Below are 24,133 nucleotides of genomic sequence, written 5' to 3' on the forward strand. Positions count from 1 at the left end.
CGGGCAGCACAGGCGCTGCCAGGGCGGCCACGCCCCACTCCAGGGTGGGCCCCACGTGTGGTTCGTGAACCAGGCTCGGACCGGCTGCACTCCCTCTGTATCCTACCGACAAATCGATGCCCACCACCTGCTTCACTCACTGCAGAGCCTGCGTGCTCACTCCATTCCGTATCGCTACAACGTGTGACACGCAGCCATTTGTAAACGATTCCAGCTGTGACTCATCGATAATACAGTCACAGAATACTACGTTTTTTTCGTTTTGTGAAGTACATAATACTACATTTCCGAACATTTAAAGCAACATACCGATCTTTGTACACCTTGAAATCTTTTAAAAACCTGACTGAGTATTTTATGCATCTTTGGTCAAACACTCCTTCCATACAGAGAATTGCATCATCTGCAAAATGTTTGAGCTTAATATTAATACTGTCTGCATGGTCATTAATGGGACATCACGAACACGAACAGCTAAGATCTCAACACAGTTCCCTAAGGCAAGAAGTTACCTCTACATCCGCCGATGAATCTCCGATGCGTGACAACTTTCTTCGTCTTCCCTACCAAAAAATGCTCGATCCAGTCACAAATTTCGCTCGATACACCGTACAATTGTACTTTTGATAATAAGAGTAGATGTGGTACTGATTCAAATGACTTTCGGACATCGAGAAGTACTGGGTCTACCTGACTGCCTCCATTCGTGGCTTTTAGTATGCCGTGAGAGAAATAAGTGAGTTGGGTTTCACGAGATTGACGTTTCCGAAATGCGTGCTACTTGACATAGAGGACCTCATTCTGTTCGAGGCACCTCACTATGTTTTAACTCAGATTATCTGCTAAAATTGCACAACAAATCGATGTGGAGGATAGTTGGCGGCAGTTTTATGAATCGCTTCTGTTGCCCACCTGACCTGCGCTCTCTTCCGACAACTGGGGACAGTTTTTTGTTTGAGACATTATAATTAACAGATTACACCTTATAAAAGAAAAGATTACGAAATGCGTCAATGCATAGCAGACGTGACAGGAAAGTTGATAGCGACCCGCTAAAACGTCCAGGTGCGAACTTTTCGCTCATTTTTCTCGACAATAACAGTAAGCAGTGTACACAACACCGCACGTTAATCAACAATGTGTACTTTATTACTACAAGACTGTGTCATATTTAAAATTGTGAGCGAATCTAAACGTTCCGTAGTGATCCCACGTCATCCGAATTTGATGGATCATAAGACGAACACTTTAAATTTTGCGATTAAAGTGATTTTCATTTTCTGTTTAAAAAAGTGATGTGGCGACAACTGCTGAACAAACTTTCCTCACCCTACTGCACGACAAATCGCAGAAAAAGCGTCGCGTTCTGGACAGGTCTCTAGTGCGGGGCATTAATTAAACTGCATATTTTCGTAGTATGCAAGTATATGTCCACCAAATAAGGTACTTTAGCTTTGCAAACACGTAAACAAACGTGGCGGCGCGTCGCTTTGCTTCTTTCAGCCAGCCGCGGTTTCCCACACATCAGGCCGTCACCAGAAACTTCATTCGACAGGACAGTGAAAATAATACCGCACGAATACTGCGGTGAGCGCCCTCGGTGCTGTGTCGTACCGCCAGAAGCACGTCCGTGTGGCGTCACGTGTCCCGCGCTGTGACCGGCCGACAGGAGAACACGAAGCGGCTGCCGTGTCGATATAAGGTCCGCGCACTTGCTTGTCAATCGTGAACCAACGAGTCTGATAATTTAATCTCACTTTTGGAGCAGACGCTGTTTGTCTATGCTCCAAATGCAGGTACAACATTTCTAACATACTCTGGCACTTTCTTTAAAGAAGAAGAAAACAAGATGCTGGTCCAGTGGTGATTTAGAATGAGAAATACACAAGCTGTAACCTGTTAAAGGGAAATGTTACACTCGAAACGTGACGGCTACGACAGCTTTGTGCGAATGGACAGGGAAACTTCGAATAACTTGTTTGGAGCACCTTCCCGCTCACATTGAAAAAGAAGACACAAGTACGAGAAAATTTATTCTCTTCTACTATGACAGATTATTAAGGTACCACAATGTGGGAACATGAAGCCTACATCGCCGTTGGAAGAATTTCGACTTTTTATTTTACTGCGTGTTATGCTGATTTTCTTCTTAACCTTGTCCTGCGTAAACTATGGCTGGGAAAGATGCTACACGTCTACTATTTTGGTAACTGCCAGTGCTATTTTACTTTCTTGCTTGATCGTAGCTTGCACTGGTTGTGGTGTCTCACGATACGCTCATATATAAATTCTAACAAAAGTATTTCACTAAGCATGTGCGGCAAAACACCATCACACAAGTCAGCCACGTTTTCAAATTTTCCATCAATCAAAATTTCGCTCAAACACGTCAAACACGCGCCGTGTCAAGCAAAACCCTACACGTTCAAATATTTGGCACACAGAGTAAAACTGGGTGCCACTATTTGATTGTGTAGCGGGCCTTTAGGTGTTTTTAAGGGTGAATTGCGTATCTGATAGTCTCAGCAGTTATACGTACGCCATACGAAAATGTGCAGCGTAACTCACGGGCAGAATTAGAGATCTCCCCAAAGTGTACAGATTTAGCGACGATTTGCTGTGTAAAAGTTTCGGGAAATATAACTTCAGTAGATTACCCGTGTTGCAAGTAAAACACTTTTAAGATGGGTTCATTATTACGGGGAAAGCAATTTTTAATTATGAAACTAGCAAACTTTCAATACTATGGAGAGAAGCACTACCGCAGAAGAGGTGAAGGGAAGGCCAGAAGAGATAGAAGGGGGGCAGGGGGGAGACAGGGGGGAGGGGCAAAATCCCCGGGCATCAGGCGTCATGGGGGGCCCCATGTCTCTCAAGGCTTCGGCGGCCCTAGAATACAAAGCTGGCAAATATGAGGTTGCTTTTGTAAAATAATTTCTTCATCCTGCACCTGCATAGCCAATCCGGCTCTTTCTTGTCACTTTTACCATTCTTACAGGTGAACTGCACGCAATTCTATTTCTTGCTTGACTTGAAAGCACGACTTTTTCTTTAGACACTGTACATTGAAACCGCATTACTTGTGATGGAATGCCGGCCGGAGTGGCCGAGCGGTTAAAGGCGCTACAGTCTGGAACCGCACGACCGCTACGGTCGCAGGTTCGGATCCTGCCTCGGGCATGGATGTGTGTGATGTCCTTAGGTTAGTTAGGTTTAAGTAGTTCTAAGTTCTAGGGGACTTATGACCACAGCAGTTGAGTCCCATAGTGCTCAGAGCCATTTTTTTGTGATGGAATTTGAAGTGTGCTTCCTTTAAATGCTGTCGGAAAAACTGACAAAGCATGTGCGTAACAAATGTACGCAGCTGTAGAATGTCGCTATGATCTGTTACGATTGCCAACAACATTCAAATCTAAGGTAATCTGATTGCATCACAAGGCGATTTTACACGAAATATGCAGACAATATTTTCATGCGAGAGTGGACTCAAAATAAAATATAGTAAAATTTGATCAATTCAGAACGTGTATAAGTCGGAAATCTGCCTAAACCGTAGAAGTAGTTCAGTCCCGACACATTCAATACACTTTTACAAGCTAACTTCTTTTTATATATATACAGCAGAACGTGTCTAAAACGGATCGCTAATTCTACGACTTTATTAAGAATTTACTGTGTAATGCCGAAAGTTAATTTTGACACAAAGACAATATATTCCTGACTATCTGCTGAGCGGCGCTAAACGAGAAAAGAGCAGATGTGCTGCGGGCGTGGACATCAGACTGCACCGCTCTGTGCAACAACGAACAGGTTAGCGAGTAGTGCCGGTGCATCAAAGGAAATGGTTCGTTCGTGAGTGCTCGGTTTGGCGGGGTCTCTGGTTTTCCATTATTAGTGACGCATAGGGGGGAGGAGGGGGGAGGGGCGCACGCTGGAACACTGTAGAGCAACTGTGGACGCTGCTGCAGTCGGTGCAGTGAGGGAGACGAGTGTTGTTCCGATGACGCACTAACAGCATTATTTTCTGTCCGTTTCATTTGACTAGTAGCGCCTTAAGTGATAAAATGATTCGAAGGAAAAGTACAAGTCGCAAACACTTTCACTTAATGAAAACATTAAGATAATCGAGGCGAGTGGGATAGACCAACTCTCTGTACACGAAATAATGCTGCGTTTCAAATGCGGTAAAAAACAAATTTACGATGCTTTAAGGAACAAGAAGAAGATACTGGATGAATGGATGATTGGGATGGGGCAAATGAAAAGAAAGGCGAAGAAGACGGGAGATGAAGAAACTAATGGAATAATGTGGGAATGTTTCGTAAGTGCGTGGGAAAATAACTTACCTTTTTCTGGACCCACGTTGCATAGTGAGCCAAAGAGCTTGGAAATACCGGGTTGAGGCATACACGGGAAGGCTGTACAGTTTCAGAGCTAGGCACAACATCGTGCGGAATGAAGTGTGTGGGGAAGCTAAGGATGTGCAGCAAAGTGTAGCAACAGAACGGAAGACAGTATTGTGCGACCTAACTTCGGATTATGATCCGAAAGACGTGTTCAGAGCCGATAAAACGGGTCTGTTTCGTCGCGCACTGTCTTCAGAATCTCTAGCAATTCGAGGTGAAAATACTCTTTCCACAACAGCAGTTGTGACTGGTGCAGCAAGAGCAAAACTCACAAGCGTCTCTCTATTTTTACATGAAGTACCTGTACTTTTAAGGGGATGGAATATATCACACTATCTCTTAGCTGTTTCCAAATTAGCTGCTTCCCATTCCTCAAGTTTCTGCGACACAATGTTGTTCACACATCCGATCTGAAATGTTGCACATCAGTCTACTGTCTTCAGAATTATCAGAAAATTTAAAAATTCAGCCCAAGAAACAGAATTTTTAGCGTTGTACAATGAAATCATTTCAGAGGTTGAAGTGGAGAACTCCATTTTTCCAAATAAGTCAGTTGAGTGTCTTAAAATAAATTGATAACAGGCTCGTATTTTAACTGAGTAAAAATACTTCCTTTCCCAAGTTTAATAAAAATGAAAAAAATTATTGAAGTTTGAAATTTACCAAACTTCCTGTTAATGTTTATTTTCTTTAAGCACGCTGAAATCGTGGTTATTTGCAACTTTTGGATTGAATTTAAAAACATTTCGAACTGACATTGTGTGAAATGAAGCCAAATAAGTGACTGTCGGTTTTCGAAAAATTGTTTCAGCAACGTAGGACACCTACCCTGAGATAGAAAATAAGATTTCCAAGGTTCATACATATCAACTACTCTTAAAAACTCCTCTGAACAATGTTAACAATCTAGTTTTAACACTACCTATAACTTTTTTGTATTCAGTATCAACGAAATCACAGAACGATTTCAGTTCACCCATGTCACAATACTGAAGAAATTAATTCACTGTTGTTTCTGTGTCAGTGGGAAGAACTTATTTCTGCACTTGATCTCCAGTGTGTACCACATGGACTGCACAACGGGTGCCTTCCAGGCTCACCTCGAGAACACTGTTCAGTTAGGGACAGACAATGTTTACTCCACGCATCTTGTGGCACCAAAGGTGGTATCACAATTACCTGCCAAAACGTGACAATCGTGTCAACTATATTTTTAATTTTTAAAATATGCAGGTTATATCCCAGCTAATAATCCTGCTGTTTCTCCACCGGTGCTCGGAAGACAAATTACTTTGCACTGCACACCTTTCGCAGTAATAACTTTAAGCTTTCGTGATTTCGTGCATCCAACATGACAGACACACACTTAGCATTTTTAAAACGTTCACTAAAATCGACTCCTACTTTGTCTTAGAACATTCAAATATCTTCTGAAACAGCCCTCTGACGAGAACAGAGGTGCTGTCCATTGAACGGAAAGAACAATTGTGCTTTGTGGTATGGAAGCCAAACAGGACTTCTTCCGCAGCGATACGTTTCTGTTCCTCTATTTGTAGTATGTGACATGAATTTCAGTCTGATACGCCAAGCTGTCCCACAGAAAAAGACTCTACAAAGAACGAAATGAAAAACGACTAACGGATAAAAGAAAAACCAAAGTACTTTTTCGGGCTATGTAATTACAGATTAAAAACTCTCCCTTACTTTCCTTTAATGGCGCCGTGAAGCATTGTTTCTTTCCACGTCTCATGTCTTCATTTTTATAGGTCAGCACAAAGAACGCTACTTCTCTTGGCTGTGCGTCATTTCGACTGTCAAAACGTGTCACATAAGTGGCCGTAAGTTTTCCTTGGCTTCACCTACAAGCACACAACTTTTCCACCGCTAACATTTTCAACTTGATACGCCAAAGTCTTCCTCTGTTTGTAGTTTATCCGTACTTAAAAAGAAAGTTATGCTGCCAGAAATTCTCGCAGAAACGGCGATCAGTCGCTTCTTTTTCTTTGTGTGTTGCGTTTTGTCGACACGTCCCCCATGTTCAATGAAAAATACTGAGCGACCCAGCGTACATTGTACCTTCGTATAGTCGTGGTTTACTACGACAGGGAACTCTCCTTTCATGGGTTTAGAGGAAGAACACTTTCTTCTCCTCGTATTAACGGGCACGAGTTTCCCTCACATGCAGCAAACAGACAATGGAGGGCGCTAAATCGAGCCTGCCGAACCTTGTGTTGCAACTGCCGGCTACTTCTAACTGTTGTCCCTAAGAGTCTGAGGACATAGTGTCGGCTGCATCTGCGCGCCTCCCCCCGTCGGAGATTCGAGTCCTGCCACGGGCATGGGTGTGTGTGTCGTCCTTGGCGTAACTTAGTGTTAAGGTGGATTAAGTAGCGTGTAAGCTTAGGGACCGATGAGCTCAGCAGTTTGGTCCGATAGGAACTTAACGCCACCACCTCGGTTGCATCTACTACAAATTTGTCACACAACAGTGAATAGCTAATGCGTAACTATGAATACAATTGAACATTGATAGCACTTTAACGTTCTTTAACGACAACTTGTTACATCCGTCCTTCACTTCCGGGGTAGCAAATGATCGAGACGAATCGCGACGGAAAATCATCTGTTCACACCCGTCCTCAACCCGTGACCAAAATACAGCGTCTTCTTTCATCTTTGCGTTCACAGGAAGCGGTATTTGGTAATCGGTTTACAAAATCTGGTTTTGGGAGCCCCATGTAGGAGGGGGTGTGTGTTACCAGCTGTATAGCGCGGGACGAGATGAACGGTCTGTGGCGTGGATGGGACGCAGGCTGCCCGGCCGTGCCGACACCGACGTCGACGCCTCGCCCGCCCTGCCGCAGCCGTTCCCTCGCCTGCCTGGCAACGCCGCCCCGTGACGTCAGAGCTGGGTGGGGGCAGCCGCGCGCCCCGGCTGTCGGTGCGGCCCAGTTCACAGTTGACTGTTGAGGGAGCGGCCGAGAGGACAGGAGCGTGCGACCTGACAAAGGTAAGGCGGCCAGCCGGCTACTGCAATTTCTGGACGCTGCCGATGTTCTGCACGCTTTTGTGTGGTTTGTCGCGTAACTTACGAAGGCAACGTCAAGGAACTGCTCGTGTCTAATATATTGTCTTACTTTTAAAAATCACGATGGCAACGAACAAAGGGATCGCGAACAGGGTGTTAAATTACTGCTTTGAGTGTTCATTAATTTATTACTCGTTATTTATCGCCTTGCTCGAGCCTTTTAACCGGTGAAAACTTGAGCAAGAATAATGTAGAACGGATGGAAAATACCGCCACGTAGAGTCGGCTAGTATTTCGATGGCAGTGTAGATTTCTCCAGAATTCTCGTACCAAAGGTATTTAATATGAAAACCTCGCGTTCTTGATTATGTTCGTAGGACGCAAGTTTCCGAAAACCATCAAACTCGGCACTTGTGACTGGGTGAGTTCTATGTCGACACGGCGTCTGCTGCCACTGGTTCCAGCAGCCGTGGTTGTCTGTAACAATGGACCGCTTGCCTGGAACTGGAGGTCGGCTACAGGTTGCCTATGTAGCGGTTTGCAGGGATGACAAAAATTTGTTTTTCAATATTTCGCTTACTTTTGCCGACATTAAGCATCTACAATGTTGTCCTACCGTACTCATTCAGAGGTATAATCTGACATTACGGGGTCCACACAGTAACATAACAACAGTTGGTAACTTGGCGTGTCTCGAGGCGACGTATTTCATGGCGCTGAAATACGCGGACGTTATTCAGCCAGTCTTCCAGAATGACGGCAGTTAGCGATTTCCAATAAACTCCGGACGGCATTTAAAACACTTAAGATATTTTTCGGTAACCCCCCCCCCCCCCCCACACACACACACATATACGTGAAGTAGCACATATTCGTCGCTCATGCGGTCACCTTCCGCATCAGACTTAACGTTTTAGTTTATTACTTCATTGCAACTGACTCTATATTGCCGACAGTTTGCAGACTGTATCCACGCACCCCATACGAAGTGTTGGCAGAATTAACATCGTCTTACAGATATAACGTCACACACGTTTAGCCGCGCGAAAAACTGGTTTTTGTTTTGGCGACTTCGAAAACACGTTAAGAATAATTTCAAACCGTCCCTAAACTTTTTCTCGCCCACAGGCTTAACATAAAGTATTGCACACGTTAAATCGTCTGGAAAGTAATCAGACGTCGGAAGTTGTTTTGTGCATGGGCATTGCGAATACTGTGTAATCCACTCACTGATCACAACACGTAGCGGCGTGCCGACGTGCTCCTGGCCATGAAACGCAGCACTCGCGTTCATTTCACTACTTTCACGATTCTCTGGAGTTGAGGTTGCGATGCGCGAGCGATTTGTTGCTTTGCTTAATATCCCGGTTAGACTGAGGCGAAGATTTGATTAGTAGTTGGCGAATTCTTGAGAATTTATCGTAATGTTTGTGCCTCTTGAAGTAAACCTTTTGTATTGTTGTTTATCGTTCTGTGACGTCACGTCTCCTAGTTTGACATTACTAATGAAAGGAAAGCGATAACACACCACAATTTTTCTGCACTACACGACGGTGCAGCGCTTCTTCTGTCCGTTCTCGTGTTAATATTTGTCTGGTAAGAGGGCCTCGTGTGTCGACAAAGCAGCGCATCGGCGATCTCTCTGAGACGCGTCGTGTTCTGCGTGGCTTGTCGTGCTTGCGCATCAGTCGCATCGTAAGTGACGAAAGAACGAATATTGCCGATTGTGAAACTGTCACCTACCAACTTCTGTACTTGAGGTTCAAATGACACGATTTAAAGTGCAGTGTAAATTTGTGTGTGCAGGCTATTGACGGCGGTAGAGTAGAGATTTAATTTCTCATTTCCAGTGCAATAGTATCGAACGTGGAGGTAGGTTTATGCTGTCACTTTCCGTCAGAGGAGTGAATCACGTCAGAATGGTAACATTTGTAGAGAGATTCGCTAATTATATGTGACTGAAACCTATAGTAAATACTTCGTTCAGCCACTTACTCTTAATGAAGCCTTATCAATTATCGATGTTAAGTCTGTTTCCGAATTATGGGCTGGCACTAACGTCTTACTGATGCAGTGCTGAAAATGTGTATCAATTAGAGTGCACATCGCCATAAAACGCAAATTTGAGTACCACAAGTATATAATTTTCAATTTGGAGAATCGGTGTGTTGATGTACCGGTTTCCGAAGTCAAGTTTTCTTCCCTGTCGCAGGGACAGGATGATTTGATAAAAGTCGCACGAATTCTGTGAATAATAATTACCCCGATATCGGTGCTCCAAATTGCTTTCACTCTTTTGACGTTGAAGTTTCTGTGGTGGTTTTCCTATTTATACTGGTCTATCAGAAAATATGCAACGCAATTGATGCACAACGTATTAAAAGACCTCTCCAAAACGTCTCGTGTGTAGCGAGATTAGTCGTGTCGAAGTGTGGGGAAATGTGACGTTGACGGATGAACAGTAGCCGCAGCAGAAAAACAGTTTCATAAAAAGGCCGCGAATGTGTGGAATCCACGCTTTGTCACACATCGATTGTCCATAATAAGGGACTAAGATCACTTACGTCTTACGAGTGTGTACAGTGTTTCTTGGTGCTTCTAATTCTTTAGGTGTTTTGTCCAGGGGCAAAGTGTGTGACAGTTGCGTACATTTCCTCAGTGCGGTGCTTGACACGGTACTTGGGCCGGCAGTAGCCGCCACTCAGGTGGAGACGGTGGCGAGGCAGCGCCGTGACGCTAGGCTGCGGCAGTGCCGGGGGGGGGGGGGGGGGGGGGGCTCCCCCACTGGCTGGCCACACTCACACGTTCAGAGGTCCGGCGTGGGCCGTCAGCTGTCGTATGGCCGCGAAGCTCGGTAGCTATACTGATGCGTCAGTGGGGAACGGATTTACACTGGAAAGAAATTATTTCCAAGTTGAGGAACGCAGAATGTTCATTTTATTATTAAACGCCACTTGCACAATTCGTTCAGTATGAGCACCGGAGACTTCGGCGAGATGTTGTACAGCGAGAGATTCGCACCTGGTAACCAAAATTGGAACTAATTTTTTCCAGTGCAGACTGGTATCGCATTAACGCGTTAGCGTATCTACCAAGTTTCGTTGCCATACGATAATTACAGACAAGAGTGGACATCGGCGAGTAGGTGCATTTTACTTCCGACCAGCCGCCTCTGTCGAAGAAAAAAGCGATTGGCGAAAATTTCGCTGTCGCCTGTGGCCCGTTTGGTCATAAACCATTCAGTAGTCAAATGGCTCTGATCACTATGGGACTCAACTGCTGTGGTCATAAGTCCCCTAGAACTTAGAACTACTTAAAGCTAACTAACCTAAGGACATCACACACATCCATGCCCGAGGCAGGATTCGAACCTGCGACCGTAGCGGTCGTGCGGTTCCAGACTGTAGCGCCTTTAACCGCTCGGCCACTCCAGCCGGCCATTCAGTAGTCAGTCAGTTAACAGGAATCTACAGTTGTCTGACTCCCGTCGTGTTTCATTTCTGTTAAAGCACCAACTCTCTGTACGTTCTGTAAATGCCCGTATCTTAAGTACAGGCGGCTGTCTGAACTGGAGTAGGTCGCAGCTACCGATACCGGGCTACCACATTGACTCGTGGCGTAATGATGTGCTGTGTGACGTCACACACACTTACGGACACAACAGAACGCAGTGATGTTCTCATAGTGCCATATTTTTTGTAATGTATGCTGTGGTGGAAAAGTCATCTGTTGCATAGCCCGAGGTCTAGGCTAGGCTGACAGGTTACAGTATCGTTGTAAGTTACTTGAGCCAAAGAAATGCAATGTTATGGTATCAAGAAATCTTGCTGTGGCACGTATTTTACGCATGTTAGATTTCGAAGAGTGTTCTATGTCCATTTTGATGTCATGGGTCGAAATAAGTTGGAATCGCCACTATTTTTCACTAGTGGGCACCGTTCGTCCCTAGTGTAAAGGCACGCCGGCCGGTGTGGCCGTGAGGTTCTAGGCGCTTCAGTCTGGAACCGCGTGATCGCTACGGTCGCAGGTTCGAATCCTACCTGAAGACCTAAGCTGTTGACTCCTATAGTGCTCAGAGCCGTTTAATTTTGAACAAGCCTCTGCACGAAGAGGCGTCGGTGCAGCCAGCCAGCCCCGCACGCGTCTGACACGTGAGCACGGCGCCCCGGGGGAGTCCCCACGTCCCAGGCGAGTACAGCAGGGGTGGGCGAGCTGAAACACGTACCTGTTTCGAAACAAATAAAACAATACAATGTTATGTTTCGATACGCAGTTTCGAAACAGTTTGTGTTTTGTAGTCGTGTAGACCTGACATTGTCATCTTCAATGTATACTGTATAAATATTTCCGTATAAACACAAATGAGATGTGAGAGTGCTAATTAAATCGCAGAAAATATGAAACTTTCACTTAGGTGTCTTGACAGTTTATTTCCTACAGCAAATGCGCTGCTTTCGTGTCGTGTGACTTTCATACATTCCAACTGGCTGAGGACAGAGTCGGTATCTTTGACATAGCAGATTTTCCCAAGCTCGTTTCCCTGTATTATAGCTCCTAATCTTGATAGTTTTATGAGTGAAAATCTGTATGGGCTCTTGAAAAGGCATATCATGAGATGTAATGTATTGAGATAGCGTTCTGGGAAGCGAGGCACTGAAACAACATTTATGAGTGTGCCACTCACTCTTTTCTTACAGTTAAATTGACCATTGTTTGTCTCTCAGGGCAGGCCTGCAAAGTGACTGATTCACACAGATCAAAAAATTGCCATAACAGACAGGAGCATATAACGCAGTGGTCAAATATGGCAGTTTTTCATCAAACATTAGTCAGCTGCGTACAGCTCATAATATGTAACCTGATAGCCCTGGAAAACATGTTAAAACATTTCAAGGTAACAGAAATGCAGAGATCGGTATGTTTCCTTGAAGCGTAAAATCCAGCCTAAGATTTAAATAATTCGTACAGGCAGGTATAGATTCCATCCTCAAGTTTAGCAGTTACTGTATTAATGGCCTCATTGCTCTAATCGGAGTTTTTAAGTCTGACAGTGACTTTGTAAACCTTTGCTTAATAAGACAACTTTTGGCAAGGTTGCATTTCTTTCGCTGCTAATTTCTGTTGTGACTTGCACAAAAAAGGAGATAGTATTTCACAAGATTTTTCAATACCTGACCGTTGGACAGTTTTGTTTGTAAATCCGCACTGAAGATGGCGAGGGTGTAAAGGCTATTTGATTTTCAAAAGCCTGTCAAACGTTTCATACAAGGAATTCCATCTCGTAGGGCAATCTTGTTTCGGCGTTAAAATAGGGACGCCCATTTGCTTCCGAATATTGTGTAATTTCTCAAATGCTTGAGGACTTCTTTTGAAAAATTCCGTTATTGACTTCTTCTTTGCTCTTGTCTCAGTAATTGGTTCAAAGCTTACTTCCACAGTTAAATTCAGTGTATGTGCAAAACAAGGTACATGCCACCATTTGCACATCATCACTGCCTCCACCATATTAGATGTATTATCTGTAGTGCAAGCTATAATTTTATTGGTAATACCCAAAGCTGATATCACATTTTGTAATTCACTGGAAATGCTTTTAGCTGTATGTTTGTTATGGAATTTAAAACTAGGTATCAAATATGACTTAAGATTGCAGTTTTCATTAATGAAGTGAGCAGTCACTGCAATATAATTCTCATTGTTCACAGACGTCCATCTATCAGTCGTAATGCAGATGTAGGATGTAGCTTGCACTGCAGCTCGTACTCGTGTTAGGGTGTTGTCGGACACTTGAGAGAGTAAACTGTTGGGGGCGGTTTTTCTACTGGGGGTAAATAGTTTTCATTTATAAATAAGTCATTTTTCTAAACTCTTCACTCTCAACTATTCTTTAACAACACGTCTCAACATCTATTCGTCTATTTTGGCTCGTTTGGATGAAGGTACTGCTCTTATTGCAAATCCAGCCATCTCTGTGTACCACACCTACCCAGAATTGAATCGGCAGATTCCTGAACAATTGCTGTGGAAGTTTAACTCGCTTCGTCACTTTCCAGATTCATAAAAACTGGTTTCGACCGAGTTTCACTTAAATTGACTGTTGGATGCTAATGTCCCAAAAGTCTGTTTAAGCAAGAGGTTGAACTATTAAACGACAACACTGCCGAACGCTTCCTCAGGATTCATCCTCTTAAAATCATCCCACACAGTGCTTCATAACGCGATAGCTGAAGACAGTAGAACCACCACGAACGGAACTGGAGGCGGGAGCAAACTGCAGAAAAAACGGATATGCTACTGGGATTCCCACATTCCGTTGGAAATCATTGTGGAGAATAGGCACATTAACTATACTCACAAATAAAGCCACGTAATTCGAATATATAACGGGACAAATTTTTGTCCCTCAAGGTGCTTCGAACCATTACTGTATAAATTCACCCCGCTTCCCAGCCCTTCCCGTTCACCAGTACACCACCAGTGATACATCAAGCAGCTTTCTTGCAGTTATACCTACATCTGATTTACGTATATGTCTTAAAACTGCCACTCCACGCCTTTTTTATTCAAGATATTATGGGCTTACTTGCGTTTTTCGATATCATTACTGTACATGAACAGAGAAGCGTATGTTATTAAAGATGTGTAATTTAACTGAATGATTTTCACACATTTATTATTTTCAATGTGAATTGTGTGCGTTATTTTATTGTTTGGTTAGTGTTTATAAAGTAGATATTCCGCCATTTCGGAATCGGGCAGTCAGCTAGAAAAGAAGTTTTATTTTCGGAAGTCTTAAGCTTCATGCTGTTGTTCGTGAAAAAGATTTCGACACTCTTGAAAGTGTTTCATGAAGTGATACGCTATATGTGTTTCAGTATCTGTGCCCGAATCTCATCCGACACAGAGCGGAATGAAACATCACTGTTTCTGTACAATTAGTCCGTTCCACGCTTAAGTGGAGGGAAACAGCGTTATTCTGAAACAACGATACAGTTTTTGTGTCTGGCTCGAGATCGAATCTGGTTCCGTTATTCGAGACAGGGCAGAATGAAACACAACTGTTTCGAAACACAGAACCACAGCCGTTTCGAAACACTGAAACAGTTCCACGTATCGATACACTGTACCGAAACATAGAAACAGCGGCCAAGTCTACAGTACAGATGGGGCTGTTCCGTCCACGGTTTTGTTTCGTTTGCTCTGTTTTATTGCGTCTCACTGTTAAGTTACCCTTTTTCGTGTGCTTTCAAATTTTCGTTAGCTCATTGGCCGAGTGGCCTAAAAAGAAAGAAAATGGATCTGAAAAATATTCCCGCGCATACTTACGACGCGAGTTATCGGTAACTATCAGTATGGCTTCTGAATAATACAAAAATAATTGAGTTGAACTTTTTACTGCTGATGTTACGACGAAACGTGCTTTCCAATGCAGTGGCAAAACACATTGATTACTAATGGCCTTCTGTATAATATTCATGTTGATTCTAGAAACAATATAGTGGAAATAATAGTGCACTGAAGCCCTCTTTCTATCGCTACATTCCCGACAACAAACATCGTTAGAAACTATAGTTCAGTTCTTTTATCTTGGCGGCTCGCGCATGCCCGCCCATACGCGGGAGAATGCTGCGTTGCCAGTTGTACGCGCCAAGAGAAGCAACGCCATACTATAGTGTAGTTCGCAAATTTACGTTTAGGGGGGAGCGCGCAGCTTATGAAGTAAAGCCACCACGGCCGCATTAAGCCTTTCGCTGCTGCAGACACGTGCTCCCCGCATTCCGCGCTGTGCGCGATTTTGTCATCACTGCACTGCTCGCCTGTGCTGACTCATGGTGTTCCGACTGCTTTGACACACTTATCATTAGATTTCACAAAAACTATTTGGCCCAAAAATTCGATTTTTACACATCTTCTTGACTGATACCTTTCCCCCATAAATGACTTAATGTTGTTTCTATGTTCAACGCAGTTATTGTGCAGCATTAAATTTAGTAAACCATTGCACAAAATTTTGAACAGTTTGCAGAGGTAAAAGTCCATAGCGTATACTTTCCGTATGGTCGATTTTAGTTGCCACAATGTTGGGAATGAAATCTGGACAAGATACCTAAATTTCGTATAAAATTCACTGTATAACAATATCTCATTTAAGTACCAGATAGGTGTTGTATGTAATATTGAGAAATATTCCGTCTTCGGCGACTGTAATAACAGTTTTGTTTACACCGGGCGTTTGGCTTTATTTTAAATCACTTCAATCAATCAAAAGGAAGTAGACAAAATACATTAAACAAAACTTTGGACTTACAAAACCATTAGGACTTATCAGTGAAGTGCTCTGAGCTATGTCAAATATAAATTTTGTATGTGGCACACACAAACAGCATTTATATGCTAAAACACTGATCAGCCGACACAAACGTTGAATATTGTGTAACCGCAGCGCAAAACTACGAAAGGTGACTTAGCAATGGAGGAGACAAAATACTGTCCACTGAAGGTGCTTCGAAAGAGAAAAATGCGTCTGGTCTAAATAAGACGCTTATTACAGTTGCAGAAGAGGAATATGTTTCAATATTATTGTATAACAGCGACTGTGTAACAAACAAGAAAGAACGTCAGTATTATTGTGTATGTGCCTTACATTTCATTGTTGTCAATCGCTGCGATTGTCATCTGCATCGCTGTAGTCAGTGTCGCATTCCGAATCATCAAGTCTTAGAGTGATGACGATGCGTTCAAGCAGATTGTCAATTACAATTTCCCTTTCCATGTCCTCCTCCTGTAGCCTTTGTGCATGCCGAACACATTCAGCCCATGTTGAAGGAGTAATTGTCATGTGCTTCGTGCAAAAGCCTTTCTGATCGGCAATTTTAAATGTCACTTTTCGTTCTGTGGCATACCCTTTCACTTGTGCCCAAATTAACACTATCAGATTGTAGTGACAATGACACGGTGGCAAACGCAAAACTATATGTCCATCTTCCTGAACAATACAATCGATTTCATAAACTTTTGTGCGAGGCTTATGGAGCGCTAAAAGTTCCAACATTTCGGCACGAGTTTGGTTTGCTGTATGTGGTATATTTTTACTTGCAAGCCACAACATATCGGCTTTTTTGTACTTGTTGTGGGTGTCTTGTCAACAGCGGAGTGATAACTAGCATTGTCCATTACAATCACCGAGTTTGCAGGCAAGTAACGGAGAAACTGATTCCTAAACAACAACTTAAATGCCCCTGAGTTCATTTCGGACCGATAATCCACTGAATTGCTCTTTTTTGCCCGGAACACTAATTTGCTTTCTGGAATGAATCCGGAAGCAGAACCAGCGTGAAGCACAATTATTCGTCCACCTTTACCAACTGGTTCTTTAAACCCACCCGAACCATCACTCATTTTCCAACACGCTTTTCTTGTGTGATTTTGGTTTACCAATGTTTCGTCCAAGAAAAAAAATGTTCTTATTCCCTCATTTTCTTACTTCAATGATACGTGTTACAAACTGTGCCCTTGAACCAGCGATCTCACTACGTTCCATGAAAAACTTTCGTCATTTGTATGTACATCTTTGAATCCAATATTTTTAAGTATCTATTCATCGAAGTCATCCAATGATACAAAATCCGACGAATTTGTGATCAAATTTGTTAGAATTGGATGCCCCCTTTCGAGAGGAACTAATTTTCATTAGGATTTCTTTTGGCTCTGTGTGTCGTTTTCAAGAGATCTCAATGTCCCCAGTTAAAATGAACACCCTTTATAACATTAACAGTGTTTATAAATTGAGAAATATTCCATCTTTAGCGACTGTAATAAAACTTTTATTTATACCAGTCATTTCGCTTTTTTCTAAAACGTTCTGATTAAAACAAAGTTGGCGAAGTATACAAAACTGAATTGTGAACGTAATAAAACATAGAAACTAAAATATGTGATCAGTGAGGTGCAGTGCCCAACAATTTGTGTTTGTCACAACGGACTGCAAATACTTGCCAAAACATCGATTAGTCGACGAAAACATTGAATATGATGTTTCAAAGCAGCGAAGCAAAGAATTGCGTCAGTCAAGTAGCTCGGCAACGTACGAGCCGAAATTCTGCTCTAAATAATATTTTTAATACTGTCGCAAAAGAATATATCTCAATATGAATAGTAAAACAGCGGCTGCGGAAGAGAAGATATACAAACAAAACAGATAACATGAATACTGTATGTGTGCCTTTTCATTGTTTTTAATTGATGTGAAAAGAAATATTGGAGGACAAAATTAGAAAAACCGAAAACTTATGATTATAATGAAGAGACAGAGCACCAGAAATTTCAAAAAATTACATTCAGACGAATAAAATTCATGAAGTAAGACATTTCGATATTGTTTCTAAATAAAGAAAATATCAAGCAACCAACAAGGTTTGAACTCGGCACTTTTCGATTAACAGTCAAACACCTTAACCATTACGCTAACGCAGTTTCTTTCTTTTTTCTCATTTTGTTGTATATTGTTCGTTGAATTTGTTCGGGGCGGACGTCGGATGACACCCGTTCAGGTTCACTCAGTTTTTTACTACAGAGGGCAGCCGACTCTCTGACCGAGCACGCTGAGCTACCGTGTCGGCAGCTCGTCGTTCAACACAACTCCTGGAGGACTCTAAAATATCACGCAAAATACCGACAAACACTGTTTGTATTTCGTCAAAGTACAATAGAAAATAAACCGCTGTTCTTTATTGCGAAAAAGCGGTTCTAGGGAAGATACAAACACCTTTCGTTGCTATCGCCTGATTTAGGAGGCTTATTGCTTGTTTGGTTTAATTAGTTAATAGAATATGAAGCAATTGGTGTAAAGAATGCTTTATCCAAAATTTCTATAAAAGAAAGTCTGCTATCAACACATTGCTTTTGTTCAATTGCTTTACTTTTGCCTGAACGTTTCTAAAACTGAAGACACCCAGTTCTTGTGTTAACCGCCATTTAAATGAAAATTAGTTTCTGTACAAAATCTGTAATCCTCACAATCGAAACTTCCTGGCAGATTAAAACTGTGTTCCGGACCGAGACTCGAACTCGAGATCTTCTGTTGGAGCACTTGCCCGCGAAAGGCAAAGGTCCCGAGTTCGAGTCTCGGTCCGGCACACAGTTTTATCTGCCAGGAAGTTTCATATCAGCGCACACTCCGCTGCAGAGTGAAAATCGCATTCTGGAAAAGTCCCTTCACAATCGGTTTTTCTCTGGAGATGTGAAATTATCGAGAAAAATTTTCCATGCAAACTGGTACTTCGGAGCTTCGTGTTCGGACACCACACTTATAGACGGAAGCCAACAGTGAACTAAACTACAGATTCAGTATGTTTTCAGTGAAGAATAAATAAACGAGAGGCAGAATCACTCGTGAGTGGTAACGAAAATTATGTATACGTGTAAAAGTCTGCGCTATTGTAGAGGTCCATCTGCTCTTAAATGAACTTCGGATCAGTTACTGTGGCACTTCGTATGTTGTAATCTAAATTTCAGCTAAGGAAAGGATCCATCCGTCACTGATATTATAAGGAAACCATAGTGTCAGTAGGACGTGAACAACAATGAATAGCGACAATGATACGTCACCATACGTTCTAGAAAACACTATGAGATATAAACTACTGAGCTTTATTTTGCAGGAAGAGTAAAGCCATTGGTGTATTTATTTTTCGTGCTTTGCACTGAATGAAGTTCTAGACATTAATTTTAGAATTCAAACACACGCTACCTATTAATGATACCTGCGTCTTTGTCTAAGAGTAGCGAAATTGCGTTGAGTTGGATGTACGTACTTAATAAATAGTTTTCTGGAAAGGAGTAATATAGTTCCGATACATTCACGTACGTAATCGTTGATTGCTTACGGCAAGATGGCAGATGGTAATGTATGCAGTATAGGTACGAGCATTGAAGTCAGTACGTAGTTTTGGCGCTGTGTGGTTAGTTAGTACAGAAGTGCTAGTACATTCTGTGAATGGAAATATTAGGCGCTGCAGTGATTAATTGGACACGCACAGAAGTACTTTGATAACATTGTCACGTGCATCCTTGGAGGCAGGTTATGTGTGCAAATATTATCTATATTAGTCAAAGAACTCGTAAATACAGTATTGCCAACCTGTCTAATAATTAAGAGAACTTTTGGCCGTACATAAAATTAGCAAGTGGATCGAAATCATCAGTTGAGTCGCTTAGTGACCACACCGGCACGGCCCCCCTGCGGGTTCGGGGGTAAGACTAGGCCCGCGGTATTCCTGCCTGTCGTAAGAGGCGACTAAAAGGAGTCTCAAATGTTTTGGCCTTAATGTGATGGTCCCCCTTGGGGTTTGACCTCCATTTTTCAAAATTCTACAGAAGTACGAGCCTTTTGGGGAAGGACACCTTACATGGTGTACCACTGGTCCTAAGTGCACTAAGACCTTGGCACTCAGCATTGCACCGGCGTTGTCACCATACCCATTGTCCTCAAATTGGGCCTAAACGCCTGATGGGTTGTCCAAGTTACGCCCATAGTGCATCTACATCTGCACCAGCGATCATGATGGACTTTCCATGGCACCAGAAATCCAGCACGGTAGCCAGCCCGTCGTGGTGGGGTCGTCATGTACCCTCTAGGTTGTAGCCCCCTGACAACACAGGGATCGTACTGCCGATACCTGAGCTGCACCCTCCCCACGTTGGCCAAGGAGTAGATGCCCGTCTCCTTGGGGCATCAGGACTCCCGGCAATGGTCATCCTGCCAGGTGGCCCTTGCTGCGGCTGGGTGGCGCCCGTGGGGAGAGCCCCTGGTCGGAGTGGGTGGTATCGGGGCGGACGTTTCGCACATGAAACGTCAACACGTATCAGGTCGCTCTGCGGCCGAGTCTTCCAAAAGAAAAGGTACCGTTTCTAGTTCTGGTTCTCCTGCCCTTTCCCCCTTGGCCACTCCATGGGAGGAGGGACAGGCCCGCCGGCTTGGGGCGAAGTACTTCCCCTGCTATTTGGTCTGTTCTCGAACAGATGGGGGGACGTTCGCCACCTCCAAGCCCATGTTCTTTGTTCAGCACATTGAGGACATCTTCGGGGAAATCGAGGCTCTCAGCAAGATGCGATCAGGGTCCGTTCTTATCAAGACCACCTCTGCCACACAATCGGCGGCACTCCAGGCGTGCGACCGCCTAGGGGACATCCCAGTATCCATTGCCCACATCTGGTACTAAATAGGACGCAGGGGGTTATTTTTCATCGTGACCTCCTGCTACAATCTGATGAGGAGCTCAGGGCCAACCTGGAGCGCCGCGGCGTGCATTTCGTCCGGCGAGTCCAGCGCGGCCCCAAAGACCGTCGCATCGACACCGGGGCCTTTATCCTCGCCTTCGAGGGGGACGTTCTCCCGGAGAAGGTAAAGGTGATGTGCTACCGGTGCGACGTGCGACCTTATGTCCCGCCTCCTATGCGCTGTTTTAGGTGTTTGCGCTTTGGGCACATGTCATCCCGGTGTGAGGCTGAGCCCCTTTGTGGCGACTGTGGACGTCCTCTTCGTGAGGAACATAGTTGCACCCCACCACCTCGGTGCCCTAATTGTCCTGGCGTCCACTCGCCTAGGTCCCCAGACTGCCCCGCCTATCAGAAGGAGAAAAAGGTACAAGCAATCAAAACTTTGGATCGGCTCTCTTATTCTGAGGCCAGGAAGAAGTATGATCGCCTTCATCCCGTGTCACTGGCCACTTCGTTTGCCTCCGTTGTGTCCACTCCTTCCGCTGTATCCTCACCTCTATCCTGTCCCCCCTCCGCCTCCTCTGCCCATCAGGGGGCTCTGCCTCTGCCTCCCAAATCCCTCCCTTCCAACTCCTCCTCCCCCGCGGCCCCCACCCCCCCTGCCCCAGGGACCACCCTTCCTCCTCCTCCTCCTCCCCCCACGCCACCTGAGAAGCGCTCCTCTTCTCAGGCGTCCATCGGGGACACGTTCCGGACCCCAGCTTCCGAGGTCCGGCGTTCCAAAACGGACCCCGCGCGTGAGGACCTTCTTCAGGTCCAGCCCACCATCCCTGTGCCTCCTCGGCCTTCCAAGAAGGCCTCCAAGAAGAAGTCTCTATCCCCCTCTCCACCCCGGCGCGTTTCATCTGACGCTTCATCCGTGAGTCGCTGCTCCCGGCCGTCCTCAGTTTCGCCGGGACGCTCTGCTGCCAGGCGTTCCGCCGGCCTTTTGTCGGCAAATGATGCGGCCCCTCCTACACCATCAGGGACAGCGGCCGCAGCTGGCGACGAGTCGATGGAACCGGATCCGCCTGCCGTCAGTTGTAGCGTTGTTGCCTCGCAACCTGGCCCTCCGCGGCCATCGAGGTGACCAGCTCTTCCCCGTCTCGTTCCCCCAACTTTTTGACTAGCAATGGCGTTGTTTCATTGGAACATAAGAGGTATTCGATCTAATAGGGAGGACTTACAACTGCTCCTCCGCCTGCACTGTCCGCTCGTCCTTGGTCTCCAGGAAACCAAGTTGCGCCCGACTGACCGTATTGCCTTTTCCCACTATACCTCGGAGCGGTATGACCTCGCCCCTGTGGACGGTATCCCAGCTCATGGTGGGGTCATGTTGCTCGTTCGGGACGATGTCTATTACCATCCCATCCCATTGACCACCCCACTCCAAGCAATAGCTATCCGCATTACTTTTTCTGCTTTTACTTTTTCAGTTTGTACCGTCTACACTCCACCGTCATCTGCTGTTAGTCGGACTGACATGATGCACCTGATCGATCAGCTTCCCCTGCCGTTCTTATTGTTTGGCGACTTCAATGCCCATCATCCCCTTTGGGGCTCTCCTGCATCCTGTCAAAGAGGCTCACTCTTGGCGGATGTCTTCAACCATCTCAATCTTGTCTGCCTCAATACCGGCGCCCCGACTTTCCTCTCGGACTCTACCCATACCTACTCCCACTTGGACCTCTCGATCTGTTCTACCACTCTTGCCCGTCGGTTCGAGTGGTATGTCCTTTCTGACACCTATTCGAGCGACCACTTCCCCTGTGTCGTTCATCTCCTGCACCACACCCCATCCCCACGTCCTTTGCGCTGGAACATACTGAAAGCTGACTGGGGACTTTACTCCTCCCTGGCGACCTTTCCGGACCACGATTTTTCCAGCTGTGACAGTCAGGTCGAATACCTCACGGCTGTTATTATCCATGCTGCCGAACGTTCCATACCTCGTACTACTTCTTCTTCACGTCGCGTTTCCGTCCCCTGGTGGAACGAGGCTTGTAGGGACGCTATCCGTGCTCGACGACGTGCTTTACGCACCTTTCGCCGCCATCCTACGTTGGCGAATTGTATTGAATACAAACGACTCCGAGCGCAATGCCGTAGAGTCATCAAAGACAGCAAAAAAGCTTGCTGGGCCTCTTTCACGAGCTCCTTTACCAGTTTTACTCCCTCTTCCGTTGTTTGGGGTAGCCTGCGCCGGCTGTCGGGCATTAAGGCCCACTCCACAGTACCTGGCCTGACCTCAGGTAATGAGGTCCTTGTTGATCCTGTGGCTGTCTCCAACGCCTTTGGCCGCTTTTTCGCGGAGGTTTCAAGCTCCGCCCATTACCATCCTGCCTTCCTTCCCAGGAAAGAGGCAGACGAGGCTCGGCGACCTTCCTTCCACTCGCTGAATCTGGAAACTTATAATGCCCCCTTTACTATGCGGGAACTCGAACGTGCGCTTGCACTGTCCCGGTCCTCTGCTCCGGGGCCAGATGCCATTCACGTTCAGATGCTGGCACACCTTTCTCTGGCGGGCAAAAGCTTCCTTCTTCGTACCTACAATCGCGTCTGGACCGAAGGTCAGGTCCCCATGCGTTGGCGTGACGCCGTTGTTGTTCCTATACCCAAACCCGGGAAGGATCGACACCTTCCTTCTAGTTACCGCCCCATTTCTCTTACAAGCTGTGTCTGTAAGGTGATGGAGCGCATGGTTAATGCTCGGTTAGTTTGGATTCTTGAATCTCGACGACTACTTACTAATGTCCAATGCGGCTTTCGTCGCCGCCGCTCCGCTGTTGACCACCTTGTCACCTTGTCGACATTCATCATGAACAACTTTTTGCGAAGGCGCCAAACGGTAGCCGTGTTCTTCGACTTGGAGAAGGCTTATGATACCTGTTGGAGAGGAGGTATCCTCCGCACTATGCACAGGTGGGGCCTACGCGGTCGCCTGCCCCTTTTTATTGATTCCTTTTTAACGGATCGAAAATTTAGGGTACGTGTGGGTTCCGTATTGTCCGACGTCTTCCTCCAGGAGAACGGAGTGCCTCAGGGCTCCGTCTTGAGCGTAGCCCTTTTTGCCATCGCGATCAATCCAATTATGGATTGCATTCCACCTAATGTCTCAGCCTCTCTCTTTGTCGATGACTTCGCGATCTACTGCAGTGCCCAGAGAACATGCCTCCTGGAGCGCTGCCTCCAGCGTTGTCTAGACAGCCTCTACTCATGGAGCGTGGCAAATGGCTTCCGGTTCTCTGAAGAGAAGACGGTTTGTATCAACTTTTGGCGATATAAAGCGTTCCTTCCGCCATCCTTACATCTCGGTCCCGTTGTTCTCCCATTCGTGGACACAACTAAGTTTCTAGGGCTCACGTTGGACCGGAAACTGTGTTGGTCTCCACATGTCTCTTATTTGGCGGCCCGTTGTACACGTTCCCTTAATGTCCTCAGA

At 45.1% G+C, this 24,133-nt stretch overlaps 1 protein-coding gene across 1 annotated transcript in view; it reads left to right on the top strand.

The window, feature by feature from the left end:
• Window positions 1-7,377: 7,377 nt before the first annotated feature.
• Window positions 7,378-24,133, top strand: part of LOC124720359 (ankyrin repeat domain-containing protein SOWAHA-like) — a 106,448-nt gene continuing 89,692 nt past the window's right edge. The window contains exon 1 of the mRNA XM_047245690.1: window positions 7,378-7,416. The gene's annotated coding sequence lies outside the window, so the exon portion shown is untranslated. The remainder of the gene's footprint in view (window positions 7,417-24,133) is intronic.

Source organism: Schistocerca piceifrons, chromosome 11 (assembly GCF_021461385.2).
Source record: "Schistocerca piceifrons isolate TAMUIC-IGC-003096 chromosome 11, iqSchPice1.1, whole genome shotgun sequence".
NCBI lineage: Eukaryota > Metazoa > Arthropoda > Insecta > Orthoptera > Acrididae > Schistocerca > Schistocerca piceifrons.